At 39.7% G+C, this 9,004-nt stretch overlaps 1 long non-coding RNA gene across 1 annotated transcript; it reads right to left on the reverse strand.

Moving 5' to 3' along the window:
* Nucleotides 1-6,320: 6,320 nt before the first annotated feature.
* LOC124721147 lies at nt 6,321-7,175 on the reverse strand. The gene is made up of 3 exons (XR_007006278.1): nt 7,127-7,175; nt 6,601-6,965; nt 6,321-6,455 (listed from the first exon to the last, which is right to left on the reverse strand). It is a non-coding gene; the product is annotated as an uncharacterized LOC124721147 (long non-coding RNA).
* Nucleotides 7,176-9,004: the final 1,829 nt, after the last annotated feature.

Genomic DNA, 9,004 nt, shown 5'->3' on the forward strand with positions numbered 1-9,004 from the left:
TTCATTTCAGGTCTATGCATCATGGAGACAGGTTCAGGTTTGTCATAAACAAATTATTATTGACAAGAATTCTGTAGAGAAAGGCTTTGGAAACAATAACAATGATGTGACTAATTAACTAATGGTATATTATTAACATTTTTTTGCTATACAGGCAGGTAACAGTAGTGTTTCTTTCCTAGGGTTAATTTTGTCTTTTGTTGGGTTATTCACACCCTCAGCCGACCTGTGGGTGGCACCTGCATGTGGTATGTGTAAATATTCGACCTGAGCTCTACAATCTCTTCAATCTGTTAAATACTCGCCTCATCTTTCATCAGGCCAATAATATTTTCGTTTTGTGGTGTTACGCCATAAGGAGTATCGGCCAAATATACAGGCATGTGGAATTCTTTTGGATTGTACCTATCTACAGTACTTCATATGGATTGCAATCTTTCGTCAACTACATGAAACTCTCTGTATCCGTATAAAGTACTTTGGTCTCATTGAAGTTTAGCTTTTTCAGACTCGTATTGGAATTGGTACATGTGTAGTTTGGAGAGATCCAGAATACACATATTGATACATACACGCTTCATGAACTGTACTGACCTTGGCCGTATCCACGGCGACTAGTTCTTCATTGAAGATGGTGATAGGCTTTAAATGTGGCCTGCAGATATAGGAGAGACATAGCGCCGCATGCAAATACATAGAAATAAAAGAGACGTTATACATACGGAGTAATTGGACTATATAGTAAGAGAGAGGCTGTAGGTCCTTCCTTAATGTAATGACTAGATGTAGTAGACGGAAACATACCACATACATTTTAATACTGGGAAGACGGTGCATTGTAGAGGGACATGGCGATAAGACGAAACTGTCATATTGCCACTAGTTCCACGTGTGTGTGTGGCTCAAAATGGCTCTGAGCACTATGCGACTTAACTTCTGAGGTCATCAGTCGCCTAGAACTTAGAACTAATTAAACCTAACTAACCTAAGGACATCACACACATCCATGCCCAAGGCAGGATTCGAACCTGCGACCGTAGCGGTCACGCGGTTCCAGACTGAAGCGCCTTTAACCGCACGGCCACACCGGCCGGCTGTGTGTGTGTGTGTGTGTGTGTGTGTGTGTGTGTGTGTGTGTGTGTGTGTAAACAGCAGTAATGCGTTCCCAGGTATAAGATTCTATTGTGGCTTGAAGTGGTGTGTATTCACTTGGTAGTTAAGCTGCTAGTTCTATATATAGGAATATAGGGTGAAAAAAGAAGTTGCTGACATGTGGTATGTCCCAGAATGAGATTTGCGCTGTGCAATTTTAATTTGCCAGGAAGTTTCATGTGCTATGTCCTCTTAACTCGTTTTATTACTGTGGATTTTTAAGATACCCTTTATTTCGATTCTGAATGCTGAGGTATTCTCTCCCAATGTATGCGAGCTACAGGTCACATGTATTTGGAATTATAAAATATTTGGATGCCATTTAAATGATACGATTCCATAAACGAAAAGCGATACTCATGAGTCACATATTGGTGCTACCATAGGTGAAATCATGAGAAGTTTACTGTTAGAGGATAAAAGGGCTCTGTGCACAACATGTATAGCATTTATTTTATCTATGTGACTTAGATAATCACCCAATATTGCTGCACACCAATCGTCTAATTTTCTAAACCATTTACCTGACAGGTAACCAACATTCTTCTATTGTTCTCTCCTGAAGTATCAATTCACATAAAGTTGACTACTTAGAAGGGGAGAGAGAGAGAGAGAGAGAGAGAGAGAGAGAGAGAGAGAGAGAAAGTAAGTCCAAAGATGCTGTCATCTCGAGTGCTGTCCGTATCTTATCTCTGTTGTATGGAAGGTTAGGTCTGCCTTTTGATAACTCTACCTGCCAGCCTGTGAGGTCATGTTATAATTCTTTGGTATTTAATGTTTAGCATTTTACCGTCATGCATTGTTATTTTTTAAAATAAGCAATTACATTCTTGCTATAAAGTAGACTGTGTGATGTTAAAACGATTTTCCTCATTTTCCGCCATTAGAATGCACTTTTGGTGCGTTGAGTAACACTATGCATACCGCTGACCCTGGGGTATCCACGTCACAGTACACACAAAATAGTGCAATTAGATTGCAAGTACATCCACACTTAGAGGGTATGGCCGAAACTGCTGCCATCTTGGGTGTTTACTCAGAGGTTTTTGCTACAGGTATGAACAGTCGACTAAACTGTGCTTGACAGTTGAGTTTCTAATGAATAATATTATCTGTCTGTCTATAATTTTAATTATTCAATATGGAAATCAATTACAAAAGCTCATACTTCTGGTGTACATGTATAAAATATCGCAGAGCGATTTATAAAAACCACTTGCAGCGACCTGTTGTTTTATCATGTTTTAATACACACCAGAGGCTAGTAACGCTTTGATACAGATATGCAGCACTCTCTCCAGTTAGCGAGCAGTGCACACAGGGCTGTGGAGAAGCTGTAATGTGATTACGACTGTCTGCTGCTACTGGACGTTGTGCAATGCTATCGTGTGCTCTTGCTGGCGGAGAAGAAATTACTCTCACTACCTTCCATTACTATTATTGTGGAAGCAGTGCGTATCATGATAGCTAACAGACTTTGAATGACGCCTGATGCTTACATAAGACATTGATGGATTCTGCGCTAGTTGACATCTGCGAAGGTGTGTTACTAAAATATGTATGGCATTCTTTGAACATGGAAAACAGCAGCATCTGAGGCATGGGTAGTACTCTATAGATAATGGCTGTGACATGCTGTAAGTTTCAAAGTGTCAAAAACACTTTCTTATCGTTCATCACTGAATATGTTGCATCCTGCCACTGTCCACATGACAGGTCAACATCTACACCTGCACTGAAATATAATCCTATATTTAAGAACACTGATGGAAGATAGCATCACCTGCACACAGCCATGAGATGATGTTATCCTGCCTAAAGCTATGTGTGTAAGATAAGTATACTCAATTTCTATTGGCTGGAGTAAACAAGGAACTCAATTTTCAGCTACAAATATAAGGCGTTTCGGGGCAAAAGTCATTTCAGTCTGAGACCTGCTAGAAGCATCAACAGTGCTGGTAGCATCAGCAGAGATGAAGTGGTGTAATGGAAATGGTATGAGGGTGGTTCATCAGGGACTAATACGAATCCCTGATTTGACTCTAGTAATCCTACACACATTTATTTAAGACGATTTTTTTCCATGTTTTTGTGCGTGTGTTGTAGCTACAGTCTGATGATTAATTTTTTCTGGGCCGGCCGGGGTGGCCGAGCGGTTCTAGGCGCTACAGTCCGGAACCGCGCGACCGCTATGGTCGCCGGTTCGAATCCTGCCTCGAGCATTGATGTGTGTGGATGTCCTTAAGTTTGTTAGGTTTAAGTAGTTCTAAGTTATAGGGGACTGATGACCTCAGAAGTTAAGTCCCATAGTGCTCAGAGCCATTTGAACCATTTTTAAAAAATTTTTTTCTTCTTCTGTTGCAGATGTAATGGGTGTGTGCTGACTTGGGCTTGCACTTGCAACAACAACGCCATGATCTGACACGATGATGGCATTCTTAGACAGTGTATTCACATCACCCACAAACACCACCAAAGCTCGATACACAATCATCAGCATAGTATGGACTGATTGGACCAGATGTACTGTCGGTGCAGCTATGCTCCTCACACCCTGGACCATCTCATAGTTGCCACCACTGGCAGTTGCCACAAAATCACAATGGGTGTAGGAGCAGCATCCCACGCTGTTACGGATCATCACATAAATCTTGTGGGCACATTGAACCACTGTGGCTGCTGACACCTTTTCGGACAGGATCTCAAAAGTTCACATTGACAACACTAACGCACGGTATAGAGATCCTGAAACATTCCTTAATCCTTGTCAAACCGTTTTGGAAAGGGAGTTCCCCAGATGCGTCAACAGCCCACAGTATCGTACCATTAAGTTCAAAAATGGCTCTGAGCACTATGGGACTTAACTGCTGAGGTCATCAGTCCCCTAGAACTTAGAACTACTTAAACCTAACTAACCTAAGGACGACACACACATCCATGCCCGAAGCAGGATTCGAACCTGCGACCGTAGCGGTCACGCGGTTCCAGACTGTAGCGCTTAGAACCGCTCGGCCACCCCGGCCGGCGTACCATTAAGTACTAAGTAGTTATGTACTGCGAACCTCTTTCTGTAAAATGGCAGTGATGCTATTGAGAAAAACAGCATTTTCCAAATGTGTGGGGCTAATGGTGTGTTACTTGCGAAGTGAGTCAGTCACAGAGTGGTTCAGAAATTTTACCAAGGGCGTCACATTGGGCCATTTTTCCGAAAATGCAGGGAAGGGGGTTTGATAATGCACTCAGCCCAGTAGTCTAACTTGATACATCGTCGCACATTTTTGATCCACTTAATGGGAGTGGAGGTCCAGTTTCATCCATCTTCCGAAAGACATTGCGTTAGAAAAAGGATGTATTAATGTCCAGAATACTGCTAAGGAAGATCAGTTTTGCTTTGCATGGTCGCTTCTGGCTCGCGGTAGAACTTACCTGCCAAACACAGTGCATACAAATACATACTGAACTTCTCATTTTCCATGAAACTCGAGGACCTGTCAAAATTCGAGTGGCAGAATCCCGATTATTCTATTCACATTTATGGCCTGGATGTAGATGATGATAGTAAACCAGAAGATGACAATGAGCATAATGTACAGAAAGAAATCAAGCATAAAGTAGATTAACTCTTATAACTCTCAAACTCAGCTGGTCATTGCTCAAAACATGTAGAATATTCATGCTGTTCTCCTAGAACGAGAAGAAACACAACATGTGGATTATTAACATATCCCAGCTATTCTCCTCCCAGTTGTCAGGAAATAAAGGTGTGAATTATTATAGTAATAGAAGCCTCAACACCAGCTTGATTCGGCAGGTTGTACCTCACTATGCTAAGTCCTGGCTCATGCCAGGATTGACCCAAGTTACCCAGAACCTACACTTTCTACCCACTCAAGTCCAATTTTTCAGGTCTATCTCACATAATTTATTTAAAAACGTATATTTTATAATAAATTACTTAGAAAATTAATGAAAATGAATATTTTATACCACATTCACTTATTATAAATTAATAATTGTTTTATACAAAAGGTGAATGTAGGAAAATAAAGTTAATATTTCTTTATAGAATGTGTATTTAAGAAAAAAATTTAATTCATTCTTGCAAAGATTAATTCATACTAAAATTTTACTGGCCCTCCAGTTCAGTGTATTTTATTATAAAATGTGAATGTACATAAATAAATAAAAACTGTTCTATTCTTTACTCAAAATTTTTCTAATTATCTCTTCTTCAGCAGCCACAAGATCTTTATGAAATGTTGATTTTTTTATGTTTCTTTAATGATTGCTTGAGTACAGCTCTACTGCATACACAAGTAACTTTAATTTTTGGGTAATATTTCTCACATTCTTTACAAATTCAAAAATATCCATCTTTTCGATATTTATCTTCATAAAATTCATTAATATTCTTTTTCTTTAGACAGTCACCACTGCTTTAGCTGTTTGGTATTGTCCATTTAAAGATCATAAAATTTAATAGGCAAAAAGAAAATTCTTAAAATATTTTAAGAGAGTGAATTCTACATCATGAAATTCATTTTTTCTATTTGTAAGTTTCTTCATTCCTTCAGTGTCATCTGGTCGTTTTCAACTAATTGAAAATCCCAGTCAGTAATTAATTTAGAATATCTATCTGGTAAAATAATCTTAAACTCATTATTAAGCTCCATTCAAATTGTTTCTCCATATCTAGTATTTAAATATTCACATCCAGTAATATTATATAAAACATTTTTCTCTAACTCACTTAATTTTTTTTATCTCTTTCGAGACACTTGCACTGTTGAGCGTCTCGATTAGAGTCTCCATTTATAAAATTTTTATTAGATTTTTATAATATATAATGCCTGTATGTTAATGTATCTGTTTTAAATTCCAAAACATATCTTTTGTCACCATGAGAACTCAATGCTTTCTTCTTTATTTCAGCTGTGTATATTTCATATTTTCACTTCGAGTAATATAAATTTTTCGGTACTGTTTTCTATTGTGAAACAAACAATCTTTATAATCTTCTAAGTTTATTCCGTTTTTAACAATACATTTCTTAACTCCTTTCGATTTTTCTGTATTTTATCACCAACTTTATAAGCACACATTTCTGCTGCTCTGAGTCCTTCGACGAGAGCCACTGCCTTCGTAGCTTCCATGTTACGAGTCTCAAGTTCCTCAATTGGGTCTGGAAGGTCACCCGAGTGCGCTCGGATGCGAGATGGGCTGTGTAACACGCTGGAATTTTTCAGGGAGTCCTTGGCTTTTGGTATGGCTAAATTTTTGCTATCTTCAAAGCCCTTTAGGACCTGGAACAAGACAGTAGTAATCTAATGAATGTCGGTTTCAGCCTGAAAAGTGCTGTACAGAGAAATAAACTTAATATAGGAATTCTATGTTGTGTTCGTTTTCTTTGCTTATTCAATTTATCCAGAACTACATACGCATCCATACCTCTTTCACTTTTCTGTGGTTGTCTGCATAATGGTTTGCAGCTGAAATCCACATTTCCCACCTCGACGAGACTGGTTCAGGTGGGAGAGGACAGTCAGGGTGAGCAGTCTTGGAAGCTCTCACTCGACTACGTGCCTTGATGGATACCTTTTTTACCGAAGATATAAGGCTGTTGACCTCTGGCAGTGTGGCTATGACCCCTTCAGGGACTCGATGGATCCCATGAGCCAGACAGGTGAGGTGAATAATTTTAGGGTAAAACACCTGGAGACACTGCGGCCTTCAGCATATAACGGCACTATCTGTCACAATGGGCAAAACCTTGTTCTCCCCACGTTTCTGATCTTCACTTCTCCATAGTACGCCTGAAAGAAAAATCAAAGGATTTTACAAATTTTACAATTTTTTTTATTATTGGCTCGGGAAATATGAAAAAGTAATTATTGTCTCGAGATATGATGTGAACAACTGCACTCTTAAATTATCTATAATTTATTATAAACTATTCAGTATTGGCGAAACTTACACAATGCTGTAGCTTGAGCAGAAATGCTCTGAAGTCAGAGATAGGGGACCTGTGAACAACAACAATTAAGACTTTAGTTTCACTAAATTCAACTGCCCCTGCACAACATTCACACACTGTTCAGTGCAGTGCCGAGATACGTCTATGGACTCAAATGGAGTACCGTTTTTTACATTCATGGCCACTCCCCCAATCCACAAAGAACTCCTTGGAAAACAGTCAGCTAATCTGCATCCTGGTAAAGGAAGCCTCTGAATTGTCAAATTATTTAAATGGTGCTCCGATATACCAATAATGTCAGAGTCAAAATCTACAAGGAGTTCACTAGCTTTATCTCTAATACCTCTTATATTTTGATGAAATATGCTAATTCCTTCATCTCTTGGATACCTGGCGTCCCTTGAAAGTGATTCCTTTGTTAGAGGGATTTCCTTTAAGTGGGGATACCTATCAGCTGATTTCAGTCTAAAAAAGGTGCAGCTCTAACACCATCTACTAAAGGAATTTTCCCGTGAATGATCCCACCAATGCCCACTACACTGTCAACTTAAAGCTTTGGCAGCCTCCCCTTCCCATACCTATTGAGGTGCAGGCCATGCCTAGTGAAACCCGATCTATTGATAGACTCAACTGGCACGAGAACAGTGTGAGCTGTGCCATCAGTGCCTTCTCCAGCCCCATGTTTAACACGCCTAACAGCAGCATTAAGATGAGGCCGATGAGGATGCTGAAACAGTTGCACGAAGTGCATATTAGCGCCACCACTTTGAGTAGCAATCTTCAACAGGTCACCACCTACATCATACTCCCCATCCCTATCAAGACTATCCCCTGATCTACTCACAATCACTACCTGATCCTCTTTCGTAAAATTCCTATATAACTCCCTTATGTTAACAGTCAGCTGAGCCAAACCTGCACTAGGCTTCACAATGCTGCTGACCTGGTACTCACTCCCCAACACTTCCTACAACTACTGACCCACATTTCTGTCACGCGAACTACCTAGCAGCAGAATCTTCTTCTTTCTATTGGAGTTTGCAACTGACTTAGGCTCCCTGACTATTGAGGACTGTTGCATGTTTCCTATACCTACAGGTACAAAAGCTCCTCTCCAATCAACTCTGACAGTGGGTCAAATCTATTGGTTATATGCAAATTACAATGGTCTGAGTATCTCTTCCTCCTAGCAGCCTCCTTACCAACAGCCAGTTCCCACTCCCCAGGGCCCTTCACCGTCCTCAACCTATCTAGTTCCTCCTTTGCGTATTGTAACTGCACCTGCAGGGCACAAGTCTCACACTCCTGCTCCTCTATCAAGTCATTTCAGCTACAAATTCTACATTTCCAGCAGAGGATCTCGCTAGAATGCCCACTGGATTCCCCACTGCACTCCCTCAAATGACAATACTTTGAACAAATCGCACACCGCAACCCACTACTCACAAACCTCTCACAAAGCTCGCACTTCTCACTCATGGTAAAATGTTAACAGTTACTGAAACAAACCGAATGTCTACGTTACCTAAGTTCTATTACAACAGTAAACTATTAAACAACTGTCAACAGTGATCTCGAATTTCGCTCTCTACTAAGAAAGCAACTACTTTTATTAATACTGCTAAACCACAACTAATATCGCAAAAACTTTACATAATTTCTTATGAAAAACCAAAAATACAAGCGACCACTGGAACACTCAACGAAATTAAACACAGTGAACGAAAGTTTTTCTGAAATGTTTCACTATAAACAATAAGAAACGTCAGTTGAAAACTACTGTACTAAATTTAATAAATGACTTCAACGCCCAAACAACTCCATAAAACACAGTTGGCGAAGGTTTCCAAAAGTTTCAAAAAAATGGCTCTGAGCACT

The sequence above is a fragment of the Schistocerca piceifrons genome, chromosome X, assembly GCF_021461385.2.
Source record: "Schistocerca piceifrons isolate TAMUIC-IGC-003096 chromosome X, iqSchPice1.1, whole genome shotgun sequence".
NCBI classification, from domain to species: domain Eukaryota; kingdom Metazoa; phylum Arthropoda; class Insecta; order Orthoptera; family Acrididae; genus Schistocerca; species Schistocerca piceifrons.